Source organism: Aulonocara stuartgranti (assembly GCF_965226115.1).
Source record: "Aulonocara stuartgranti genome assembly, chromosome: 6".
Lineage (NCBI taxonomy): Eukaryota > Metazoa > Chordata > Actinopteri > Cichliformes > Cichlidae > Aulonocara > Aulonocara stuartgranti.
In genome coordinates this window covers 26,110,819-26,116,818 of record NC_138944.1, presented here as the reverse complement: position 1 = coordinate 26,116,818, position 6,000 = coordinate 26,110,819, and the positions used below count along the sequence as shown (strand labels likewise).

At 43.5% G+C, this 6,000-nt stretch overlaps 1 long non-coding RNA gene across 1 annotated transcript; it reads left to right on the top strand.

The window, feature by feature from the left end:
* The first annotated feature begins 497 nt into the window (after window positions 1-497).
* On the top strand, window positions 498-1,113 carry LOC309708824. Its single transcript, XR_014277329.1, has 3 exons — window positions 498-594; window positions 788-962; window positions 1,045-1,113. It is a non-coding gene; the product is annotated as an uncharacterized lncRNA (long non-coding RNA).
* Window positions 1,114-6,000: the final 4,887 nt, after the last annotated feature.

Here is a 6,000-nt window from a genome sequence, read left to right as displayed (position 1 = left end):
GCTACTGGGGTTTCCCCGTTTGAGGCCTCCCTGGGGTATCAGCCCCCGCTTCTCTCTGTGTCGGAGGGGGAATTGTCGGTTCCTTCAGTCCAGCACCACCTGCGGCGCTGCCGGCGGGCATGGCGCGCCACCCGGACCGCCCTCTTGAGGACCGCTGAGCAGAACAAGAGACTTGCGGATCGCCGCCGTGCTCCGGCCCCTGCATACCAGGTCGGGCAACAGGTATGGCTGTCTGCGAAATATGTTCCTCTGAGGGTCGAGTCTAGGAAACTGGCTCCACGCTTTATCGGGCCCTTCCCCATCCTGGCCGTGTTGAATCCTGTGACTGTACGTTTGTCTCTTCCCCGTTCCATGAGAATTCACAATGTCTTTCATGTGTCCCAGGTGAGGCCTGTCCGGACCAGCCCTTTGTGCCCGCCCTCCGGGCCCCCGCCACCCGCCCGGATTATCGACGGCTCGCCGGCGTATTCCGTATCGCGGATATTGGATGCCCGGCGCCGCGGTAGGGGCTTTCAGTTTTTGGTGGACTGGGAGGGGTACGGTCCGGAAGAGCGTTCTTGGGTGCCGCGGTCCGCGGTTCTCGATGCTGCCATGGTGAGAGACTTCCGCCGCAGGCACCCTGATAAGTTTGCTGGGTCGCCGGGAGGCTCCCATTAGAGGGGGGGTACTGTCAGGTTCGACGGTGCCCCGACCGGCGACCTGTGTGTGTGTGTGTGTGTGTGTGTGTGTGTGTGTGTGTGTGTGTGTGTGTGTTTGTTCTCCCGCTCTGTTTTTGTCTCCGTTGTAGTTGTTACGCGGTTGCGTAGCAACGGGAGATGTCCGACCCGGAAGTTCCGCCACTCTGAGTGGTCCCACCTGCAACTGATTCCTCGCCAGCTGCTGCCAATCATCCACCATTGTGACAGAACTATTTAATGGTGTGGCTGAGTGACAGACAGCGCTGGAGTATTCCACCAAGCCGGGTAGTGACTCGAATTCAGCGAGTGTTAGACAAACGTTTGATAGCGGAGGGAGGCTAACCGCATCTGTTTGCCTTTTTTCCAGGCTACGAGTGAGACGGAGATACGAGAGGAGAGACGTCACTGTTTACGAAAGTCGTATGGACACAAGAGGGGAGCACGGAAGGGACTTAGCACTATGGATTACTTTGGATTTGCTTCACTGTAAATAAAGACACTGTTCAATCTTAACGAGCGATCCGCGTCTGGGTTCTCTTACTCATCACTCCCGTAACAATACAATTCATAGCCACAGCTGTGTTATGCCTTAACTTTGAGCTCACATTTTTAAATACTTTACATTTGTACTATATTTTTTGGAATCAACTGCAGTTCTCTTAAAATATATATAAAATTGGGTTAAAATAAGTTAAAAATATTACTTACTTGCTAATGCCTCATTATTTATCAGGTATTATCCGTTACGTAATGTTATACTATCGGAAGAATATTACTTTTTATGTTTGGACTAAACTTTCTAAGTAGCATTTTTCTTTCTTTTCCTTGTATAAGATTAAGAATGTGAGACTTTAAATTGTAGAGAAATAACTGTACAATGTATTATACTACTAAAAAACATTTTAAGCACTTGCAAAGTTGCACATTTAACAGTCCTACAAAAATATCATAATTGACTTGAAGTTCTGTTTGTACGTAACTGACAGCTGTAAGACGTACCTGTTTTTTGATCTCATTTTTGGTCTCCACCAACTATATAGGGAAACATCAGGCTCTTTAAGAACTATATGCACTACTATGTTCCCCTGTTAAGTGTGAACCATTAATGTTAACCATTATTTATATACCTACATGATATATAGTCGTGGAAAAGAAAGTACACCCTTATTCCACACAATAAAAAGTTTGCTGGTGTTTGCCAAGTTCTAAAATCCCATAAATACAGCCTCAGATAAACAACAACACATGTTACACCATGTCGTTATTTATTTAACAAAAACTAAGCCAAAACGCATAACCAGTGTGTGGAGGAATTTTGGCCCCTTTTTCTTTACAACATTGCTTCAGTCCATTGAGGTTTGTGGTCATTTGTTTATGCATAGCTCTCATAAGGTCCCACCACAGCATTTCAATCAAGTTGAGGTCTGGACTTTTAATTTTCTGAACCATTGCAACACCTTGATTCCTTTCTTTTCAACCATTCTGTTGTAAAGTTGGGATTAGTGTCCTGTTGCATGAGCCACTTTGGGCCAAGCATTAGTTTTTAGACAGATGAGCTCACATTTGACTCTAGAATATGTAGGCATAAAGACAAGTTCATGGTTGACTCAGTGACTGGAAGATACGCAAGTCTTTTGGCTGCAAAAAACCCCCAAATCATCACTCCTCCACCACTATGTTTGACAGTTGGTAGTAGGTGCTTTTAGTCATATGTTGTGTTTGATTTTCACCAAACATGGCACTGTGCATTTTGGCCAAACATCTCCACTATGGCATTTTCTTGTCCCTTGGACACTGTTCTCGAAGTCTTTTCATTTGTTCAGATGCAACTTAGCAAACCTAAGCCATGGTGCCAGGTTCTTTGTAGGGAGAAGAAGCGTGGCAATTCTTCCAAATAAGCCATACTTGTTCAGTCTTTTTCTGTTTAATGAATGTTAACATTTGACATGCTAACTGAGACCCGTAGAGTGTGAAATGTAGCTCTTGGGTTTTTTTTTTTGCAGTGGCTGTAAGCATGACACAGTTCTTTGACCTTTTTTCTGGGACTTCCACTCCTGGGAACATTGGCATCTGTCTTGAATGTTTTCCATTTGCTAATAATCTTTCTCTGCAGAATGAAGGAATTCAAATTGTTTGGAAATGACCTTATAAACCTTCTCAAGCTGATGGGTGCCAAAAGCCTCGAAATTACTGCTGATGTCTTCTCTCCTTGGCATTGTTTTAAAACAGTGTTTCATACCCTCCAGCCCAACAAAGTGCAAAAACGTCTGCCTTTACAGAGGTGATCACACTTGCTCATCAAGAGCATTTAATTAACAGCACCAAAGTACTACTTATCCTTTTAATTCCTATGAAAACAGTATTTGTTTTTACTGTAACTGTTTTTTCACAGTGTGTCATGTATTCATCTGAGGTTGTTTACATAATTTTTGAACCTGCTAAGGACTAGATGATGTACTGATACATAAAACCTTGAACTGAAAGAATAGTACTTTCTTTTTCACATTGCTATATAATCATAGAGGCTTTAAATAAATAATATTTCGTCTTTTGTAACTCGAATAAAGACATCCAGCTATGTTTTCTAATGTAAAATTGCAATGGAAATGTAATAGTGAAGTGTCTGCAAACAGAAGCTCCTCTTCCTCTCTGTTTTACTTGCAATTTGTTCTAGTAATTTATGGTATAAATTGGTGCATCCCACAAAAATGCACCCAGACGGTATGCGATCCTCAGACAGGACAGCGTTTCCTCCTTTAGCGGTCACATCTTGTCTGAAGGATCAGTCTGGCAAGCTCATCCATCCCAGACAGACAGGGAGAGAGGATTTCTCTCCTTTATGATGCTCCTGAGCCCAATGCTGAAAAAAGTTTTTCATTTGTATCCTGACTGATGTTGCTAGCAAATGTTGTTGACATCTTTGGCAGTCTGTTTTTCCACCTTGCTGTATTTTACCTTATGCTTTTCTGTTTTACAAGATTTTTCCCCTATTATTTTTTCTGTTAACTTGTACATTCGTTGACATTATTTTTGGTGTAGTGCTCTATCACTTGTTTTTTGTGCCTCTGCTGTATTCGCTCCTCGCCACTTTCTGTCTCGCTTCGTTCTGTCTCTGTTTCACTGCTGGTGTTTTTCAGAAAAATAACAAGGTCTGGGGCTGTGCGTGTGCATGTGTTTTGCACTGGCTGCATAGGCTGGATGCTCTGGCTGCACTGGGCTGGCTTCTTGTGTGGTCCCCCGGCAAACTTTATGATTTATTCAGCTAAAGGCAGAGGAGCACGACCCCCAGTGACCACAGAGAGAGAGCTGCACGTGGGTTTAATGATTTCACCACAAAAATGTCTGCTATGGCTGGGCCTGCATGGAGCTGTGTTAGGGGAGGGGGACTTGGCTGACCGGCCTGAGTCAATACAAATGCTTACCATTACACTTCTGTTTTCAGGGATTACGAGGAAAGGAGAAGACAGACAGAAATCTACATTCAACTGGTATGTTTCGAACTGTTGTCTTACAACAAATGATGGGTTATGTATGCGTGCTGTCGTTCTTTTATCACGCATTCTGCAAGCTTTCTCCATCCCAGCTTCCCCCCCCCCCCCCCCCCCATGTCCTGTAGCCAGTGGGAGATTTCACAGGCATTATTGAAATGTGGACACTGAGGATGATGTAACCAAGCTTTCAGGAACAGAGAGAGGGGCAGAAATAATAGATGGGGGTGGGGGGTGGGGGGCAACGTTGGGGTAGGACGGTGGTTGGGGGGAGGTATTTGGCATATTTCTCTTTGCTGGTGTCCAGGTCTGCTGGCTCAAGACACTGACTGCTGAGGGCTTGGATCTGGATGCTACGCTTGGTGCTGCTTCTCTCTGTGTCTGTTTGGCTACAACTCCCCAGAACAAGATGATGTCATTCACAGGGATTTGTGAACATTCTTGATAAAGAGACAAAATCACGGGGGCGAGCCCAACGTTGCCAGAGTGTGAACAGGTCAAAGAACTATACCACTCCTCTTTATGGGTGGGTCGATTTTTATTGCTTATAAACTTCAAATATTATAAATGCGTGAAGCTGGAAAAATAATAATGAGAGCTGAATAAACTACAGTGATGTCTTAATACTATTCGGCTCCTTGAGTTTCATGTCTGTAATGAACACCTGAAGTCCTCAGTGCCCTCAACCATTTTTATGTTCATTAACACTTTTGCTTCTCCATCATATTATTATCCGCAAAAACACTTTGTGATCATTTTTTTTTATCTTCACAGTGTTTCAACTGGATTTCACCAAGGGGAACAAACCATGCACCACAGCTAAGCTGACTCTGATGTTTTCAATCACCAATAGGAGGAGCTCCATCACAAAAGCAATTGCAAGGATCAAACTTGACTGAAATCAGTCAAAATTCAAAGCCAAAAATCAAGGTTTTTGCTGTGAAAAAGATGTTTCTGATCTGGCACAGATCAGCATGAAGATACTGTGGAAAAGTGAGATCAACTGCTTTTTGACATGTGAGGCAAAAACAAGCCAAAAGCAGTTGTGTCAAACCTCTTGTCAAATGTAGTTCCAGTATTCAATTCCCTTTTAGTTTTTCTACCTAGACACTAATTTTTCCTGTCTCGTAGTAAGGAACGCAAAGGTAGCTTGCTCGCTTTTTGGAAAGGTGAGCAATACAATCAAAACCAATTAGCTAAAAGAGGCTAAAAAGGTGAATGACACAAAACATCTGGTGAAAATACCTGTGTTTCTGAAAACACCTATTAGTGCAGTTTTTCAGTTCAATTCACTGAATTTATAGAGCATCAAATAACAGCAGCCTGAAGTCTAAAAATTTAAGGGGGTTCAGACAGCGTACCGTAAAAAAATTCACAGAAACTTGTTCAGTTAGCCCTCAGCAACTCAGCAACCTTCTGATGATCTTCTGGCAACCTCTGATTGCTTAAAAAAATATGTAACCCCCAACCAGTTGAGGAGTGTTTGCTGGAGACTGCTGTATACCTCTTTAGCAGTTTCACATAGCGACATCAAGCAACCACTTGCCAACTGGTTGGGGAATGCATATTTTTCCCAGCTAATCTGTGACTGCCAGAGGTGACTGACTGGTCTCTAGGCCTTTGTGACTCAGCCTTTGGTAATAAGTTTCACAGTGAATGCCTGCAAGCACTTGCCAGCTGGTTGGGAAATGCACATTTTTCCCTAGCAAGCAGAGTACAGTTGCCAGGGCGTCACCAACTGGTCTCCGCACCTATCTGACTGGAGCCTTAGTAGGCTCATTTGGTTGGTTAATAAAAAAAAAAAAAGAGAGTGCTTGAATTTATATTTGTAATTG